Here is a 20,167-nt window from a genome sequence, read left to right as displayed (position 1 = left end):
TCAGAAGCCTAATAGAGAACTGCTGACAGGAAGAACTTCCGGATCCTTTTCAAGAAGAAAATATGGCGCCAGGCTCATGTGTGTGGACTGATAGCGAGACTGAGCTACTTTTACACGTTGCGCTGGACTATAAAACTGCTAAAGCCGTGATAAATGTCTTTGTTGTTCAATACATTGTATGACTGTAATTTTCAAAATCATTTTCGTTTTTGGAGGAAAAAACTCCGTTTGTGTATAAACGAAAGGCACAAACGAAGGGAAAGGTCTTCGTTTATCAAAATACCCGGGTATGTGTAAACAGCACCTAAGACAACAAGACATGATGAGTCAATTTCTCAGAGAAAACAATGGAATGTCAGAACATACCAGCACTTGCATAAAGTGTCAACATTATAGTATTCTTTCTAGATTATAAATCCTAAAAAAGCAATAAGGTAAACAAGGTGGGTCAAAGAGAGCTTGAATCTTCTGCCAATAGTAGAGTAACAGACAGAAAAAACAAAAAACAAAAAACAAGGGTCAATCAAAGGAATACTCTGAAATCCAGGTCCTCATTCAGACCTGGATATTTTGTAGCTTGCAATTTGTATATCCAAAACGTTTCTCTTTGATTTAGTTACCTCTGTCGATCACCTTTTCTTAATGAGAGTGGGATGTGATCTATTCCACAGGCCTGTAGCATGGATGGGTCATTATTATGGCACTCTGTGTAGTGTCTCGCCATTGGGTAATTGATGTTACCTGTGCGGATGGCATATTTGTGTTCGGCAAGTCTGTCTTGCAGGCGTCGTTTGGTTCTGCCCACATAGAACACTTTGCACACAGGACACTCCAATCTGACACGAGCCGTAATTAACATTTCTGGCAAGGACCTGTCAGAGGAGAGTATACAAGTTCTTTCCAAGGGACTATCGTTTGCTCCTACTCATTCAGCTAAACAATTTGATACAAGGATTGACCTCTTTAGATTCTACAGAAATCTACATCTGAAGACCTGGTACAAGCAAAATGACACCGCTTCTGTAAACTCCACAATCACAGGTCAGACAATCCCCCTTACCAGTAGAGGGCACTTTAAACCTAAATCCACTTTTTGCCCTCTAGTCCAAAATGCTGCATTGAACACTTTTGCCAAGAAGGTCAATTTTGATATTGATAATCTTTTCAAAAACAAAACAGCTAATAAACAAAACAACCTCACCAAAAGAGAGAGAGACGGACTGGAGGCACTGTCTAAGGATGAAGAACTAGTAATAAAAAAAGCAGATAAGGGTGGAGCGGTAGTTGTGTGGGGCAAGGATATGTATGTTAAAGAGGCATTCCGTCAGCTGAACAACAAAGACTTTTATCAACCCCTTCCCTTCAACCCTACGGAATTACTTAAAGTGGAATTGAGAAACTTACTTTCTGAAGCAAAAGATAATGGCTGGATCTCTGAATCTGAATTTAAATTTCTTTTCAATGAAAATCCCAGAATGGCATCATTCTACATGCTTCCCAAGATTCATAAATGTGTTGATAATCCCCCAGGAAGACCGGTGATCTCAGGTAATGAAAGCCTCACTGAATCTATATCTAAGTACATTGACTATTTCATCAAACCATTTTTACCTTCACTTCCAGCATATGTACAAGATACTACAGATGTTTTAAACAAAATCAAAGAACTACAAATATATTGGGCCTGACACATTCCTGGTCACAATGGATGTGGAAGCATTATACACAAACATTGATCATCAACAGGGTCTTACAGCTCTGTCACATTACTTAAGAGTACGACCAGCATCAGATTTGCCACCCACGGACTTTTTACTTAAACTAACAGAATGGACTTTAACCAACAATATTTTCATCTTTCAGGACAAGATTTTTAAACAGACAAAAGGGTGTGCCATGGGGGCATGTTACAGTCCCTCCTATTCAGGGTTGTTCTTGGGTAAATGGGAAGATGACTTTGTGTTAAATGGGCATTTTAACATGTTTCATAAGTATATAGTCTGGTATGGGCGTTATATCGATGATTTGTGTTTATTTTGGTCAGGGTCAGAGAATGAGTTGAAAGAATTGCATGCATTTTTAAACAACATCAACTCTAATATTAAGTTATCTTTGGAGTACAGTAATGAGTCGTTTAATTTTCTTGACCTTACCATCACCAAAGATGAGGAAGGTGCATTACACACCTCAGTGTACCGGAAGCCAACCGACAAACACCATTCTACATGGCAGAAGTTTTCATCCTAAGTGGCTGAAAGACAATGTACCTCATGGACAGTTCCAACGGATTAGAAGGATCTGTGATCAAGACCAGGATTTTGAAAACAAATCTGATGAAATGCGGACAAGATTTGTAGAACGGGGTTACAATGACTCTACCCTCCAAAAGGCATACAGTAGAGCAATACACACAGACAGAACCTCACTGCTAAAAAGAAATACTGATAAAGAGACCAAAGACAGACCAGTTTTTGTCACGAGGTACAGCACAGAGGCTGAGCAAATTAAAAAAATCATTCAGAAGAACTGGGGCATTATAGAAAGTGATGATCAATTGAGCCAGATTTTCCCTGAGCCCCCCCTGGTGAGTTTCAGAAGATGCCCAACGCTGCAAGACAAATTGGTGCATAGCTATCTCAAACCAGACACCAAGCAAAAATGGTTGAACAACAGGCCCAAAGGTTGCTATAAGTGTCATCACTGTAACCACTGTACCAATGTAGTGCAAACTAAGACTTTCCAAGATGTGATCCAACAAAGACATTTCACAATTAACCACTTCATCAATTGTAAAAGCACCTTCATCATCTACAGATTGGAGTGTCCTGTGTGCAAAGTGTTCTATGTGGGCAGAACCAAACGACGCCTGCAAGACAGACTTGCCGAACACAAATATGCCATCCGCACAGGTAACATCAATTACCCAATGGCGAGACACTACACAGAGTGCCATAATAATGACCCATCCATGCTACAGGCCTGTGGAATAGATCACATCCCACTCTCATTAAGAAAAGGTGATCGACAGAGGCAACTAAATCAAAGAGAAACGTTTTGGATATACAAATTGCAAGCTACAAAATATCCAGGTCTGAATGAGGACCTGGATTTCAGAGTATTCCTTTGATTGACCCTTGTTTTTTGTTTTTTGTTTTTTCTGTTTGTTTTTTTCTGTCTGTTACTCTACTATTGGCAGAAGATTCAAGCTCTCTTTGACCCACCTTGTTTACCTTATTGCTTTTTTAGGATTTATAATCTAGAAAGAATACTATAATGTTGACACTTTATGCAAGTGCTGGTATGTTCTGACATTCCATTGTTTTCTCTGAGAAATTGACTCATCATGTCTTGTTGTCTTAGTATGGGATAAGGACACCTGCTGGACACTTAATGTAACGACAGCTTGTCACCGGATCTTTGCGATGTGTAAGCTTCTGATTGGTTGTTTATTATTTTAAAAGCATCTGTTTCAGAATGACCACTGTTTGACTCCCTGAAGAAGGCATGACTGCCGAATGACTTTATTGTGATGACCAAGCCATCACAATAAAGGCTTTTTAACTTTCTCTTAAGGAGAGTGCCTTGGATTTCCTTCAGTTTCTGCATCTTCAGTTTTTCCCTATCCAGAGAGCACCTCAACCAAACCTTTTTTTGAATCCAGGAAGCGCTCCTAAACAAACTTTTTTAAGATTTCAATGTCATCTTTAAACTCTTCCCTGCCATTGCTTTCCCCCAGTTGTTTAAGGGATCTGTCATGCTCTGTGTTTTTGGTTCTGTATTTTATCATTCTGATTTCTATCACATGTTCTGCTTTAGTCAATGTTGTGGTTGATCTTGCTTCTGGTTTTATTATGTCAAGCCTGATCCCTTGTGCTTTCTTTAAAGCTTACCTACTGTTCTTGTTTTACGCCTTCATTTAGCTCATCACCACCACCTGTCCATTCATTAGTCATTTGCTCCCTCAGTATAAATTAGGTTTCTTTTGCATTTCACTAGATCCTTGTGATTATTCTCTTTATGATTGCGCACCTCTGTCAGTTGTTCAGTCTGTTGTCTGCTGTCATTGTACTTTGTTTTCTTTTTAATCCTGTTTAGTTTCTTGGTTTTACTGCTGGCTGCACGGTGGTGTGGTGGTTAGCACCATCGCCTCACAGCATATAGGTTCCAGGTTTGACTCCCGGCTGGGCCCTTTCTGTGTGGAGTTTGAATGTTCTCCCCGTGTATGTCTTAGTTTACCCAGTTGGCTTCTAATCACACATTATAATCATCAATGTTTCTGTCCAGCTCTAATATCAAAGCTTTAGGAACTCAATAAGCTAAATATGCTCCAGGTGAAGCTTGAACTCACAACCTCGGCATTGCTCTACAACGTACTGTCTTATAAGTACCGCACGCTGACCGATTGCGCCACTGGAGCTTTTCTTTATGCTATCATATACAAGTTAAGTGTGAGATTGCTTTGGATGCATGATTAAGTTTCTGCAACATATGACAAAACACACGAAGCTTGCTCCTACTTCCCTCTGAAATTACACAGCCAACAATGACAAGATTTCAATGTAATCCTTAAACTCTTCCCTGCCATTGCTTTCCCCGAGTTGTTTAAGGGATCTGTCATGCTCTGTGTTTTTGGTTCTGTATTTTATCATTCTGATTTCTATCACATGTTCTGCTTTAGTCAATGTTGTGGTTGATCTTGCTTCTGGTTTTATTATGTCAAGTCTGATCCCTTGTGCTTTCTTTTAAGCTGACTTCCTGTTCTTGTTTTACGCCTTCATTTAGCTCATCACCACCACCTGTCCATTTATTAGTCATTTGCTCCCTCAGTATAAATTAGGTTTCTTTTGCATTTCACTAGATCCTTGTGATTATTCTCTTTGTGATTGTGCACCTCTGTCAGTTGTTCAGTCTGTTGTCTGCTGTCATTGTACTTTGTTTTCTTATTGATCCTGTTTAGTTTCTTGGTTTTCCTGCCTAAGCAGCATCTTTAGTTTATATCAATAAAGATGCTGTTTCTTTTGCCTGTAAGTCTTGTAGTTGGGCCCCATTTCCTCCTAGCACCAGCTTTGAATCATGACAAGAATAAAATAAGTAAATAAAAGGACACAGACAAGTTTAATATATCAAATCGGAACATTTTAATCTTGAGAATATACATAAAAAAGGCAAAAACTACAGAAATTTCATTCAGACCTCTTAAAACAGTCAAATAAACTTTATCACCCTGCTTCTACTCCTAATTATAAATCAAATTCGAAAATGAGACTACAAAGGTGTTCACCGTCTGTTAGTCAAGTGGGATCTGTTTAGTTATAAGCAAAGGGCAGATTGTACGTTTTGTTAATTCTCTTGGAGCATATATTTTCCCAAATCTTTCTTCATGCTTCTAATCTTCATTATTTGATTTGTATACACTACTATATATTGTATTTTAAGAACACATGTGTTCACCCTTGTCTCTATAGTTTAACTGTGCCCTTAGCTTACCCAGTTGGCTTCTAATCACACATTATAATCATCAATGTTTCTGTCCAGCTCTAATATCAAAGCTTTAAGAAGTCAATAAGCTAGATATGCTCCAGGTGAGGCTTGAACTCACAACCTCGGCATTGCTCTACAACGTACTGTCTTATAAGTACCGCGCGCTGACCGATTGCGCCACTGGAGCTTTTCTTTATGCTATCATATACAAGTTAAGTGTGAGATTGTTTTGGATGCATGATTAAGTTTCTGAAACATTAGACAAAACACATGAAGCTTGCTCCTACTTCCCTCTGAAATTACACAGCCAACGCTGACAAGATTTCAATGTAATCTTTAAACTCTTCCCTGCCATTGCTTTCCCCCAGTTGTTTAAGGGATCTGTCATGCTCTGTGTTTTTGGTTCTGTATTTTATCATTCTGATTTCTATCACATGTTCTGCTTTAGTCAATGTTGTGGTTGATCTTGCTTCTGGTTTTATTATGTCAAGCCTGATCCCTTGTGCTTTCTTTAAAGCTTACCTACTGTTCTTGTTTTACGCCTTCATTTAGCTCATCACCACCACCTGTCCATTTATTAGTCATTTGCTCCCTCAGTATAAATTAGGTTTCTTTTGCATTTCACTAGATCCTTGTGATTATTCTCTTTGTGATTGCGCACCTCTGTCAGTTGTTCAGTCTGTTGTCTGCTGTCACTGTACTTTGTTTTCTTATTAATCCTGTTTAGTTTCTTGGTTTTCCTGCCTGAGCAGCATCTTTAGTTTATATCAATAAAGACGCTGTTTCCTTTGCCTGTAAGTCTTGTAGTTGGACCCCATTTCGTCCAAGCACCAGCTTTGAATCATGACAAGAATAAAATAAGTAAATAAAAGGACACAGACAAGTTTAACATATCAAATCAGAACATTTTAATCTTAAAAATATATTTTAAAAAAAGGCAAAAACTACAGAAATTTCATTCAGACTTCTTAAAACAGTCAAATAAACTTTATCACCCTGCTTCTACTCCTAATTATAAATCAAATTCGAAAATGAGACTACAAAGGTGTTCTGTGGGATCTGTTTAGTTATAAGTAAAGGCAAGGCAAGGCAATTTTATTTATAGAGCACAATTCATACACAGGGCAATTCAAAGTGCTTCACAGCTACATAAAATCCCAAGAAGGCAATAAAATCATTAAAAAGAAATAAAAAAATAAAAATAAAAAAAGATATATATATATATATATATATATATATATATATATATATTAAAAACCCATTAAAATAATCATTAATTAATTAAAAAGCAAAGAGTGCAGATAAAATACTTTCAGGTGTCATATGCCCAGCTAAATAGAACTGTTTTCAGCCTGGATTTAAACATTGTCAGAGTTGAGGCCTGTCTCACATCTTCTGGAAGACTGTTCCAGATTTTAGGGGCATAAAACTGAAACGCAGCCTCACCTTGTTTAGTCCTGACTCTGGGCACCAGCAGGAGACCCCTCCCTGAGGTTCTCAGAGCCCGAGTTGGTTCATATGGCTTTAACATGTCAGAGATGTACTTTGGCGCTTGACCGTGAAGAGACTTGTACACAAGCAGAGCTGTTTTAAAGTCTATTCTCTGAGCGACAGGAAGCCAGTGCAGAGACCTGAGCACTGGGCTAATGTGGTCGTATTTCCTGGTTCTAGTCAGGACTCGAGCAGCAGCGTTCTGGATGTACTGCAGCTGTCTTACAGCCCGTTTAGAGAGCCCAGTGAGCAGGCCGTTACAGTAGTCCAACCTGCTGGAGACAAACGCATGGATTAGTCTTTCTAAGTCTGGTTTAGACACTATTCCTTTGATTCTGGCAATGTTTTTTAGATGGTAAAAAGCTGCTGATGTTACTGATTTAATGTGGCTGTTAAAGTTCAGGTCTGAATCCAATATTACCCCGAGATTTCTAACTTGATAGTTAGGTTTTAGAGAGAGAGTCTCAAGGTGACTGATAACACTTTCTCTTTGTTTCTGTGGGCCACAGACAATGATTTCAGTTTTGTCTGAGTTTAGCTGGAGGAAATTGTTTTGCATCCACACACTGATCTGTGCAGATTGTACATTGTGTTTATTCTCTTGGAGCATATATTTACCCAAATCTTTCTAATCTTCATTATTTGGTTTGTACACATTACTATATATTGTATTTTAAGAACACATGTATTCACCCTTATCTCTATAGTTTAACTGTGCCCTTAGCTTAGCTTATTCACACATTATAATCAACAATGTTTCTGCCCAGCTCTAGGAACTCAATAAGCTAGATATGCTCCAGGTGAGGCTTAAACTCACAACCTCGGCATTGCTCTACAACGTACTGTCTTATAAGTACCGCGCGCTGACCGATTGCGCCACTGGAGCTTTTCTTTATGCTATCATATACAAGTTAAGTGTGAGATTGCTTTGGATGCATGATTAAGTTTCTGCAACATATGACAAAACACACGAAGCTTGCTCCTACTTCCCTCTGAAATTACACAGCCAACGCTGACAAGATTTCAATGTAATCTTTAAACTCTTCCCTGCCATTGCTTTCCCCCAGTTGTTTAAGGGATCTGTCATGCTCTGTGTTTTTGGTTCTGTATTTTATCATTCTGATTTCTATCACATGTTCTGCTTTAGTCAATGTTGTGGTTGATCTTGCTTCTGGTTTTATTATGTCAAGTCTGATCCCTTGTGCTTTCTTTTAAAGCTTATTTCCTGTTATTGTTTTACGCCTTCATTTAGCTCATCACCACCACCTGTCCATTCATTAGTCATTTGCTCCCTCAGTATAAATTAGGTTTCTTTTGCATTTCACTAGATCCTTGTGATTATTCTCTTTGTGATTGCGCACCACTGTCAGAGTTGTTCAGTCTGTTATCTGCTGTCATTGTACTTTGTTATCTTATTGATCCTGTTTAGTTTCTTGGTTTTCCTGCCTAAGCAGCATCTTTAGTTTATATCAATAAAGATGCTGTTTCTTTTGCCTGTAAGTCTTGTAGTTGGGCCCCATTTCCTCCTGTCACCAGCTTTGAATCATGACAAGAATAAAATAAGTAAATAAAAGGACACAGACAAGTTTAATATATCAAATCAGAACATTTTAATCTTGAGAATATACGTAAAAAAGGCAAAAACTACAGAAATTTCATTCAGACTTCTTAAAACAGTCAAATAAACTTTATCACCCTGCTTCTACTAATTATAAATCAAATTCGAAAATGAGACTACAAAGGTGTTCACCGTCTGTTAGTCAAGTGGGATCTGTTTAGTTATAAGCAAAGGGCAGATTGTACGTTGTGTTAATTCTCTTGGAGCATATATTTGCCCAAATCTTTCTTCATGTTTCTAATCTTCATTATTTGGTTTGTACACATTACTATATATTGTATTTTAAGAACACATGTGTTAACCCTTATCTCTATAGTTTAACTGTGCCCTAATCTTACCCAGTTGGCTTCTAATCACACATTATAATCAGCAATGTTTCTGTCCAGCTCTAATATCAAAGCTTTAAGAAGTCAATAAGCTAGATATGCTCCAGGTGAGGCTTGAACTCACAACCTCGGCATTGCTCTACAACGTACTGTCTTATAAGTACCGCGCGCTGACCGATTGCACCACTGGAGCTTTACTTTATGCTATCATATACAAGTTAAGTGTGAGATTGCTTTGGATGCATGATTAAGTTTCTGCAACATATGACAAAACAAACGAAGCTTGCTCCTACTTCCCTCTGAAATTACACAGCCAACGCTGACAAGATTTCAATGTAATCTTTAAACTCTTCCCTGCCATTGCTTTCCCCCAGTTGTTTAAGGGATCGGTCATGCTCTGTGTTTTTGGTTCTGTATTTTATCATTCTGATTTCTATCACATGTTCTGCTTTAGTCAATGTTGTGGTTGATCTTGCTTCTGGTTTTATTATGTCAAGCCTGATCCCTTGTGCTTTCTTTAAAGCTTACCTACTGTTCTTGTTTTACGCCTTCATTTAGCTCATCACCACCACCTGTCCATTCATTAGTCATTTGCTCCCTCAGTATAAATTAGGTTTCTTTTGCATTTCACTAGATCCTTGTGATTATTCTCTTTGTGATTGTGCACCTCTGTCAGAGTTGTTCAGTCTGTTGTCTGCTGTCACTGTACTTTGTTTTCTTATTAATCCTGTTTAGTTTCTTGGTTTTCCTGCCTAAGCAGCATCTTTAGTTTATATCAATAAAGACGCTGTTTCCTTTGCCTGTAAGTCTTGTAGTTGGGCCCCATTTCCTCCTGTCACCAGCTTTGAATAATGACAAGAATAAAATAAGTAAATAAAAGCACACAGACAAGTATAATATATCAAATCAGAACATTTTAATCTTGAGAATCTATTAAAAAAAAGGCAAAAACTACAGAAATTTCATTCAGACCTCTTAAAACAGTCAAATAAACTTTATCACCCTGCTTCTGCTCCTAATTATAAATCAAATTCGAAAATGAGACTACAAAGGTGTTCACCGTCTGTTGGTCAAGTGGGATCTGTTTAGTTATAAGCAAAGGGTAGATTGTACGTTGTGTTAATTCTCTTGGAGCATATTACACAAACACACATTCATCCAATCATGGACAGCTTCCGGTTGCAAAAGACACGTTTGCAAGATGGCAAAGCACATTTGAGGAATATTTGGCTGGATGTCTCAGGAGCTGTCATAATTTAGATTCCATCTAAATTCTGCAGAGCTGAAATATAAAGCAACGTGAATGGTTGTGCCTAAAGTACAGTAATGCTCCAGGTGAGGCTCGAACTCACAACCTCAGCATTGCTCTACAACGTACTGTCTTATATGTACCGCGCGCTGACCGATTGCGCCACTGGAGCTTCTGTTTACGCTATCATATACAAGTTAAGTGTGAGATTGCTTTGGATGCATGATTAAGTTTTTGCAACATATGACAAAACACATGAAGCTTGCTCCTACTTCCCTCTGAAATTACACAGCCAACACTGACAAGATTTCAATGTAATCTTTAAACTCTTCCCTGCCATTGCTTTCCCCCAGTTGTTTAAGGGATCTGTCATGCTCTGTGTTTTTGGTTCTGTATTTTATCATTCTGATTTCTATCACATGTTCTGCTTTAGTCAATGTCGTGGTTGATCTTGCTTCTGGTTTTATTATGTCAAGCCTGATCCCTTGTGCTTTCTTTAAAGCTTATTTCCTGTTATTGTTTTACGCCTTCATTTAGCTCATCACCACCACCTGTCCATTCATTAGTCATTTGCTCCCTCAGTATAAATTAGGTTTCTTTTGCATTTCACTAGATCCTTGTGATTATTCTCTTTGTGATTGCGCACCACTGTCAGAGTTGTTCAGTCTGTCTGCTGTCATTGTACTTTGTTATCTTATTAATCCTGTTTAGTTTCTTGGTTTTCCTGCCTAAGCAGCATCTTTAGTTTATATCAATAAAGATGCTGTTTCTTTTGCCTGTAAGTCTTGTAGTTGGGTCCCATTTCCTCCTGTCACCAGCTTTGAATCATGACAAGAATAAAATAAGTAAATAAAAGGACACAGACAAGTTTACTATATCAAATCAGAACATTTTAATCTTGAGAATATACGTAAAAAAGGCAAAAACTACAGAAATTTCATTCAGACCTCTTATAACAGTCAAATAAACTTTATCACCCTGCTTCTACTAATTATAAATCAAATTCGAAAATGAGACTACAAAGGTGTTCACCGTCTGTTAGTCAAGTGGGATCTGTTTAGTTATAAGCAAAGGGCAGATTGTACGTTGTGTTAATTCTCTTGGAGCATGTATTTGCCCAAATCTTTCTTCATGTTTCTAATCTTCATTTTTTGGTTTGTACACATTACTATATATTGTATTTTAAGAACACATGTGTTCACCCTTGTCTCTATAGTTTAACTGTGCCCTTAGCTTACCCAGTTGGCTTCTAATCACACATTATAATCAGCAATGTTTCTGCCCAGCTCTAATATCAAAGCTTTAAGAAGTCAATAAGATAGATATGCTCCAGGTGAGGCTTGAACTCACAACCTCGGCATTGCTCTACAACGTACTGTCTTATAAGTACCGCGCGCTGACCGATTGCGCCACTGGAGCTTTTCTTCATGCTACCATATACAAGTTAAGTGTGAGATTGCTTTGGATGCATGATTAAGTTTCTGCAACATATGACAAAACACACGAAGCTTGCTCCAACTTCCCTCTGAAATTACACAGCCAACGCTGACAAGACTTCAATGTAATCTTTAAACTCTTCCCTGCCATTGCTTTCCCCCAGTTGTTTAAGGGATCTGTCATGCTCTGTGTTTTTGGTTCTGTATTTTATCATTCTGATTTCTATCACGTTCTGCTTTAGTCAATGTTGTGGTTGATCTTGCTTCTGGTTTTATTATGTCAAGTCTGATCCCTTGTGCTTTCTTTTAAGCTGACTTCCTGTTCTTGTTTTACGCCTTCATTTAGCTCATCACCACCACCTGTCCATTCATTAGTCATTTGCTCCCTCAGTATAAATTAGGTTTCTTTTGCATTTCACTAGATCCTTGTGATTATTCTCTTTGTGATTGCGCACCTCTGTCAGTTGTTCAGTCTGTTGTGTGCTGTCATTGTACTTTGTTTTCTTATTAATCCTGTTTATTTTCTTGGTTTTCCTGCCTAAGCAGCATCTTTAGTTTATATCAATAAAGACGCTGTTTCTTTTGCCTGTAAGTCTTGTAGTTGGGTCCCATTTCCTCCTGTCACCAGCTTTGAATCATGACAAAAATAAAAGGACACAGACAAGTTTAATATATCAAATCAGAACATTTTAATCTTGAGAATATATATAAAAAAGGCAAAAACTACAGAAATTTCATTCAGACCTCTTCAAACAGTCAAATAAACTTTATCACCCTGCTTCTACTTATAATTATAAATCAAATTCGAAAATGAGACTACAAAGGTGTTCACCGTCTGTTAGTCAAGTGGGATCTGTTTAGTTATAAGCAAAGGGCAGATTGTACGTTTTGTTAATTCTCTTGGAGCATATATTTGCCCAAATCTTTCTTCATGTTTCTAATCTTCATTATTTGATTTGTATACACTACTATATATTGTATTTTAAGAACACATGTGTTAACCCTTATCTCTATAGTTTAACTGTGCCCTAAGCTTACCCAGTTGGCTTCTAATCACACATTATAATCATCAATGTTTCTGCCCAGCTCTAATATCAAACCTTTAAGAATTCAATAAGATAGATATGCTCCAGGTGAGGCTCGAACTCACAACCTCGGCATTGCTCTACAACGTACTGTCTTATAAGTACCGCGCGCTGACCGATTGCGCCACTGGAGCTTTACTTTATGCTATCATATACAAGTTAAGTGTGAGATTGCTTTGGATGCATGATTAAAGGGGAACTCCGGGGCATTTGAAGCGTGTTTCCATTGCTAGAGGTTGTCAAATACTGATAGTAGGACACAGAGAGGTGCACATCTGCGCTCCCTGTGTGAAGATCGCTCTGTCCGCACACCCTGTCATGCGAGGCTAATACGTGGTGGCTAAGGGGCAAGCGCTAACCCTTCCACGTAAAACAACAACTTGCACACTGCAGAAACCTCACACCACTTTATAAACCATCCGACAATAAAGTCACAAGCCTTACCATCAAAACCATATGCATGGTTCTCACATTACTGGCATGGGGACGTTACAAAACAACTTTATAAACAGCATGTCACTCACCGGCTGGTTGTAGGCTCGCGCATGTGAAAGCCCAAAAGAGTCGATGGAGAATAATCCCATATACAAAACAATTATATTCTCTAGAAAAACTGCGTTCAAGTATTTAAAACATTACAAGAATATTACTGGGCATGTATTGTTGTAATGTTTTAAATACTTGAACGTAGTTTTTCTAGAGAATATAATTGTTTTGTATATGGGATTATTCTCTATCGACTCTTCTGGGCTTTCACATGCGCGAGCCTACAACCAGCCGGTGAGTGACATGCTGTTTATAAAGTTGTTTTGTAACGTCCCCATGCCAGTAATGTGAGAACCATGCATATGGTTTTGATGGTAAGGCTTGTGACTTTATTGTCGGATGGGTTATAAAGTGGTGTGACGTTTCTGCAGTGTGCAAGTTGTTGTTTTACGTGGAAGGGTTAGCGCTTGCCCCTTAGCCACCACGTATTAGCCTCGCATGACATGCTGTGCGGACAGAGCGATCTTCACACAGGGAGCGCAGATTTGCACCTGTCTGTGTCCTACTATCAGTATTTGACAACCTCTAGCAATGGAAACACGCTTCAAATGCCCCGGAGTTCCCCTTTAAGTTTCTGCAACATATGACAAAACACATGAAGCTTGCTCCTACTTCCCTCTGAAATTACACAGCCAACGCTGACAAGATTTCAATGTAATCTTTAAACTCTTCCCTGCCATTGCTTTCCCCCAGTTGTTTAAGGGATCTGTCATGCTCTGTGTTTTTGGTTCTGTATTTTATCATTCTGATTTCTATCACATGTTCTGCTTTAGTCAATGTCGTGGTTGATCTTGCTTCTGGTTTTATTATGTCAAGCCTGATCCCTTGTTCTTTCTTTAAAGCTTATTTCCTGTTATTGTTTTACGCCTTCATTTAGCTCATCACCACCACCTGTCCATTCATTAGTCATTTGCTCCCTCAGTATAAATTAGGTTTCTTTTGCATTTCACTAGATCCTTGTGATTATTCTCTTTGTGATTGCGCACCACTGTCAGAGTTGTTCAGTCTGTCTGCTGTCATTGTACTTTGTTATCTTATTAATCCTGTTTAGTTTCTTGGTTTTCCTGCCTAAGCAGCATCTTTAGTTTATATCAATAAAGATGCTGTTTCTTTTGCCTGTAAGTCTTGTAGTTGGGTCCCATTTCCTCCTGTCACCAGCTTTGAATCATGACAAGAATAAAATAAGTAAATAAAAGGACACAGACAAGTTTACTATATCAAATCAGAACATTTTAATCTTGAGAATATACGTAAAAAAGGCAAAAACTACAGAAATTTCATTCAGACCTCTTAAAACAGTCAAATAAACATTATCACCCTGCTTCTACTAATTATAAATCAAATTCGAAAATGAGACTACACAGGTGTTCACCGTCTATTAGTCAGGTGGGATCTTTTTTGTCATAAGCAAAGGGCAGATTGTACGTTGTGTTAATTCTCTTGGAGCATATATTTACCCAAATCTTTCTTTATGTTTCTAATCTTCATTAGATGGTTTGTACACATTACTATATATTGTATTTTAAGAAGACATGTGTTCACCCTTGTCTTTATAGTTTAACTGTGCCCTTAGCTTACCCAGTTGGCTTCTAATCACACATTATAATCATCAATGTTTCTGTCCAGCTCTAATATCAAAGCTTTAAGAAGTCAATAAGCTAAATATGCTCCAGGTGAGGCTTGAACTCACAACCTCGGCATTGCTCTACAACGTACTGTCTTATAAGTACCGCGCGCTGACCGATTGCGCCAGTGTGAGATTGCTTTGGATGCATGATTAAGTTTCTGCAACATATGACAAAACGAAAGTAACCACGGTGCTATGAATCCTGGATGACCGCCAGAGGCGGTGCTTTCAAGCACTGGATGATACATCTTGCGCATGCGCAGGTCGAGTGTTTATACCAACAACGTCACTCGTGACCCCCTGCTGACCCCGGAGAGCCTATATACTTATAGTCCTTACAGAATCTTCTCGCGAGTATACGAGGATTCTGAGTGACAGAACGCTCTGGCGGTCATCCAGGATTCACAGAACCGTAGTTACATACGTAACTTTCGTTCTAGTTCATCCTTACTGACCGCCAGAGGCGGTGCTTTCAAGCACTGGATGACTAATACCAGAAAAGTCACGAGGAATCCAGCACCTACTCACTTTATTGAGAGGAAGCAGCAGAGTCGGGCAGCAGGACCACAGCCAACGGGTTGGGAGTTGCAACATTCACCCGATAGAACCTGGAGAAGGTACTCGGTGACACCCATGACGCTGCCTCACAGATGTCTTCCAGGGGAACGCCCCGTAGGGCTGCCCATGAGGTCGAGACAGCTCTGGTGGAGTGGCCGCTCACCCCAGCTGGCTGGGGGCGCCCACTTCCCTCATATGCCTGGGTGATGGCGTCCACCACCCAGTGAGACAGTCGCTGTTTAGAGAGCGCACAGCCTCTCCGAGGGCCACCGTAGCAGAGGAAGAGCTGGTCCGACTGCCTGATACCGGCAGTCGCGGCCACGTAGGCTCTCAGAGCCCGCACAGGGCACAGTAGGCGTAACCTGTCCTCCCCCTCCGGGGGAACAAACTGTGCCAGGTGGATAGGTCTGTTGAGGTTAGATGGAGACAGCACCTTCGGGAGAAAAGCGGGGTTCGGCCATAGGGAAACCCCTGAGCCATCCGAGTTCCACCTCATGCAGGAGTCGCTCACCGACAGAGCATGCAGCTCCCCGACGCGCTTCGCTGACGCGATAGCGAGTAGAAAGGCGGTCTTAGCGGAGACCCACCTCAGCCCTGCCTGACCAAGGGGTTCAAAGGGAGGCGCGCACAGGGCGCCGAGCACCAGGTGCAGATCCCATGGCGGGGTGCGCCGCACTCGTGGGGGGCGCAGCCGCCGCGCACCTTTCAGGAAAAGGGACACCAACCTGTGGTTTCCCACCGTGCCGTTATCCACTCGAGCATGCCGAGAGGAAATGGCCGCCACATACACCCTCAGGGTAGCGGGGGACCGGCCGTCATCCAGGAGTGACTGGAGGAACTCCAGAATCCTAGGGACAGGACAGTGCACAGGGTCCTCACCCCTGTCCAAGCACCATGTAGTGAACAGCCGCCACCTCTGTTCATAAAGCGCCCGGGTAGAAGGCGCCCTCGCGTTTAGGATGGTATGGCAGACCTCGCCAGAGCACTCAGTCAGCATCGGGTCGGGCCCTGCAGTGGCCAGACCCACAGCTGCAGGCGGGACGGGTCGGGATGCCAGATCTGACCCTGCCACTGAGACAGGAGATCCCTCCTGTCGGGGAGGCGCCACGGGGAACCGCTGCAGAGCCTGTGCAGCAGTGGAAACCACGTCCTCCCTGGCCAAAAGGGGGCTACCAACAGCAGCCTGTGGCCTTGCTGGAGGACCCTCTGTAGCGTAGGGACTATCAGAGGGATCGGCGGGAAAGCATAGAGGAGAACCTCTAGCCAGTCGTGGGCCAGAGCATCCTGTCCCAGGGGACTGCTCTCCTCTGTCAGGGAGAACCAGAGGGGGCAATGGGTCGACTCTTCTGAGGCAAAGAGGTCCACGTTTGCTCTGCCGAAGGTGGCCCAGATATTGAGCACCACCTCCGGATGGAGCTGCCAACCCCCCGGCGGAGGCTTGCCACGGGAGAGCAAGTCCGCCGTCTGGTTGCGTTCCCCGGGCAAATACATTGCCCTTAGGCTGGCTAAGCGTGGTGCTGCCCACAGCAGGAGGTCCCGGGATGCCTGCACTAGCAGTGTAGACCTGGTGCCACCTTGGTGGTTTACGTGGGAGACGGCCGAAACATTGTCCGACCGCACTAGTACATGTCGGCCCCTCAAGAAAGGGAGGAAAGCCTGCAACACTCTGTGTACAGCCCGCAGCTCTAGTGCGTTGATGTGCTGTGAGCGGTCCCGCGCCGGCCACAGCCCCTGAGCTGTCCGGTTCTGCCACACGGCGCCCCACCCCGAGAGGGATGCAATGGAGCCCATGGGCATGCCCTGGAGGAGAAACGAGCGCTTCTTCCACGGGGCCAGGGCAAGAAGGCAATGGTGGGACACCGCGAGCCTCCTGTGCCGGTGTCTCTTGGCGTCCAGGTGAAAGCTGTGCAACCACCTCTGGAAGGGACGCAGCGACAGCAATCCTAAGGGGACCACAGCAGCCGCAGCTGTCAGTTTCCCCAGGACGCGTAGGAACTTCACGTAGTGGAACCGCCTGCCTTCCCGAAACGGGAGGAGGTGGCGGAGGATGTCGTCCACCCGCCGCGGCGACGGGCAGGCCATCATGGTGACCGCATCGAGGGTCACCCCAAGAAAAACTGTGCTCTGTGATGGGACAAGGCCACTCTTTGTAAAATTCACCCTGAGGCCCAAACGGGCCACATGGGAAAGAAGACACGTCGTGTCGAGGGCCGCCTGAGACTGGGACGGCGCACAGACGAGCCAGTCGTCCAGATACGGCAAGATCTTCATGCCCCGCGACTGTAGGCGCGAGAGGGCTGCCGTCACACACCTGGTGAACACCCGTGGGGAGAGGGAGAGACCAAACGGGAGCACCCTGAACTGGAAATGACGCCCCTGAAAGGCGAATCGCAGAAACTGCCGGTGGTGTGGCGCCACAGGAACGTGAAAGTAGGCATCCTCCAGGTCTATGGAGGTAAACCACTCCCCTCTGGAGACCGTACGCAGAACCTCTGCAGTGGTCAACATATGGAACCTCAAGACCTTCAGGAACCTGTTGAGGTTCCTGAGGTCGAGGATAGGTCGGAATCCGCCATCTTTCTTTACTACCAGAAAGTAAGTCGAGTAGAACCCCCCGGGGTGCACCTGGGGGTCTACCGGGTCGATGGCACCCTTGTCCAGGAGGACGTACAGCCCCTGGGCGAGGGCTCGGGCTTTCGCCGGGTCGCGGATGACAGTCATCCTGACTCGGCCATGGATCGGGGGCCGACGTCGGAACTGAAGTTCGTACCCGTGGGTCAAGGTGGAAAGAACCCACGGGTCCCTGGTGGAAGCAGCCCAGTAGCTGAGCTGCTGCTGGGAAAAAACGCCGACGGTCGGCCCCGTGGCCTCAGCGTCGGGCCCCCCGACCTCTAGAGGCTCCAGGGGCACGACGGTCGGTACGTGAGACCTGAGATCGCCCAGGGGAAAGTCGCTCAGGTGCCCGAAAGGGCTGCGCCTGCCGCTGAGCAGGCTGTGGGCGTGAGTACTGGGGCCGAAGGAGGCCCCTGGCCCGTGAGTGGGTGCCGCGATGCGGGGCAGCTGGACGACCCCTAGGGTTGCCAGGCGGCGGCGCGCTTCTGTGAAGCTCAGACAGCTGCTGTCGGGTCTTCCCAGCTTGGACCGTGCGCTCGAGGGCTTCCAGAGCCGCGGAACCAAACAGCTCCCCCGGTTCCACCGGAACACTGCGGAGGGTTCTCCTGCAGGCCTCCGAGAGAGGGGACTGCGCCAACCAAACCTGGCGGCGAACCTGTACGAGAGTAGCCATTACTCGTCCCAACTCCCTGGACATCAGTGCAAAGGCCTGTAGAGAGGCGTCAGTAATACCGTGGACAGAAGTGTCCAGCTCAGTCTCCTGCAGGGATGACGACAGGGCGAGCAGCAGGTGGGACATGGAATTACCCATGCGAGCCATACGTGCTGCCGCCTCATAGGCCTTCGACAGCAATTCATCCGTAACCCGGCACTGGGGGCGAGGACACCTCGCCTCCTGTCTCAGAGCCTCATTGGGTGAGACGATCAGGGCGGCTATAGTGGGCTCAACCGCTGGCATGCGGTCCAGGCCGAACTTGAAGGCGTCCTGCATGGCTGCCAGGGTCCGAGCATCAGCTGTCGGACGGGCAGGGGCCCTAGGGTCCCTCCAGAACTTCTGTAATTCCCTCAGATACTCTTCTGATGGAGGTACAGTTAGTTCAGCGGGGGTTGAGGAGCGCCTGAAAAAGGCACTGGCCGAAGCTGGCTGAGCCTGCGGCACGTCCAGCTGTAGCCTGGCTAGAGCCGTACGGATGGCGGCTCCCACAGAGCCGTCCTCACTACCACCCCCAGAGCCACGGGCTGAAGAAAGGGAGCCCGCTGCAGAAGGACGGGAGGCTTCGTCTCCCAGGAGCACGTCCGAAGCGTAGTCCTGAAACATAGTAGCCGAAGCTGCTATGGAAAACGCATCCTCCTCCGGCCCGAAGGAGGCCGCTGGAGGAACAAGGGCACCTGGCAGGGTTGCTCCAGCCCCAGGCTGGAGAGCCAGGAGGAGGGACTTCATGCTGTCAAGCTCCGCTGTCAGCTGATCCACTCTAGAAGTAAGCCCGGACCCCTTGGCCCTCTTCCCGGAGGTGGGGCCTGCAGTCTCAGCAGGCCGACGCCGTGGTCGGGTAGACAAAGACGGGGCCAGCCGCTGGTCAGGGGTCAACTGAGGAGACAAGGGAGGGCCCAACAGGCGCTCTACCTCGGCCAGCCTTGCAGCCCTGACAGCATGAGGCAAAATGCCACAATTCATGCAGGACTCGTCTGAGAGACCCTGCCTCAGATGTCCGAGGCCGAGGCACGAAGGACACAGATCATGGCCATCCTCAAGCTGTAGAGGAGCCATACAGGCCGAGCAGGAGTGGTTGTGATCCATGTCGGCACCACCTCTAGCTCTATATATATATATATATATATACACACACACACAGTGTATTTGACGATAGTACGTATTTATGAATTCTTATTCATATATGTCTTCTTCTTAGTTATAGATGAATGCTGGGAGAGGGAGCCGTAAACGGTGCCTTCGCCAACAATCAACTATAGGCCGCCTGTTCTGGGAGCGGGGGGCGCACACGCCGCCGTGCACCAGGAGAGGGGCAATAGCTGTAATTATACACTGTCTATAGTCGGATGCCGGGAGCGGGAGCCGCACACGGTGCCTTCACTGACAACCACTTTAGGCCACCTGTGCTGGGAGCGGGGGGCGCAA

The 20,167-nt window shown here is 43.9% G+C and overlaps 7 non-coding genes across 7 annotated transcripts; all 7 read right to left on the bottom strand.

Annotated features, from left to right (window-relative positions):
- Positions 1 to 4,323: 4,323 nt before the first annotated feature.
- On the bottom strand, positions 4,324 to 4,417 carry trnai-uau (transfer RNA isoleucine (anticodon UAU)). Its single transcript has 2 exons — positions 4,380 to 4,417; positions 4,324 to 4,359 (listed from the first exon to the last, which is right to left on the bottom strand). It is a non-coding gene; the product is annotated as a tRNA-Ile (tRNA).
- Positions 4,418 to 5,574: 1,157 nt separating this feature from the next.
- Positions 5,575 to 5,668, bottom strand: trnai-uau (transfer RNA isoleucine (anticodon UAU)). The gene is made up of 2 exons: positions 5,631 to 5,668; positions 5,575 to 5,610 (listed from the first exon to the last, which is right to left on the bottom strand). It is a non-coding gene; the product is annotated as a tRNA-Ile (tRNA).
- A 2,096-nt stretch (positions 5,669 to 7,764) lies between these two features.
- Positions 7,765 to 7,858, bottom strand: trnai-uau (transfer RNA isoleucine (anticodon UAU)). The gene is made up of 2 exons: positions 7,821 to 7,858; positions 7,765 to 7,800 (listed from the first exon to the last, which is right to left on the bottom strand). It is a non-coding gene; the product is annotated as a tRNA-Ile (tRNA).
- Positions 7,859 to 9,015: 1,157 nt separating this feature from the next.
- On the bottom strand, positions 9,016 to 9,109 carry trnai-uau (transfer RNA isoleucine (anticodon UAU)). The gene is made up of 2 exons: positions 9,072 to 9,109; positions 9,016 to 9,051 (listed from the first exon to the last, which is right to left on the bottom strand). It is a non-coding gene; the product is annotated as a tRNA-Ile (tRNA).
- Positions 9,110 to 10,243: 1,134 nt separating this feature from the next.
- Positions 10,244 to 10,337, bottom strand: trnai-uau (transfer RNA isoleucine (anticodon UAU)). Its single transcript has 2 exons — positions 10,300 to 10,337; positions 10,244 to 10,279 (listed from the first exon to the last, which is right to left on the bottom strand). It is a non-coding gene; the product is annotated as a tRNA-Ile (tRNA).
- A 1,153-nt stretch (positions 10,338 to 11,490) lies between these two features.
- trnai-uau (transfer RNA isoleucine (anticodon UAU)) lies at positions 11,491 to 11,584 on the bottom strand. Its single transcript has 2 exons — positions 11,547 to 11,584; positions 11,491 to 11,526 (listed from the first exon to the last, which is right to left on the bottom strand). It is a non-coding gene; the product is annotated as a tRNA-Ile (tRNA).
- A 1,142-nt stretch (positions 11,585 to 12,726) lies between these two features.
- Positions 12,727 to 12,820, bottom strand: trnai-uau (transfer RNA isoleucine (anticodon UAU)). The gene is made up of 2 exons: positions 12,783 to 12,820; positions 12,727 to 12,762 (listed from the first exon to the last, which is right to left on the bottom strand). It is a non-coding gene; the product is annotated as a tRNA-Ile (tRNA).
- Positions 12,821 to 20,167: the final 7,347 nt, after the last annotated feature.

The sequence above is a fragment of the Odontesthes bonariensis genome, chromosome 2 (assembly GCF_027942865.1).
Source record: "Odontesthes bonariensis isolate fOdoBon6 chromosome 2, fOdoBon6.hap1, whole genome shotgun sequence".
NCBI lineage: Eukaryota > Metazoa > Chordata > Actinopteri > Atheriniformes > Atherinopsidae > Odontesthes > Odontesthes bonariensis.
The sequence above is the reverse complement of the archived record's forward strand: the minus strand, read 5'-3'. Positions and strand labels throughout refer to the sequence as shown.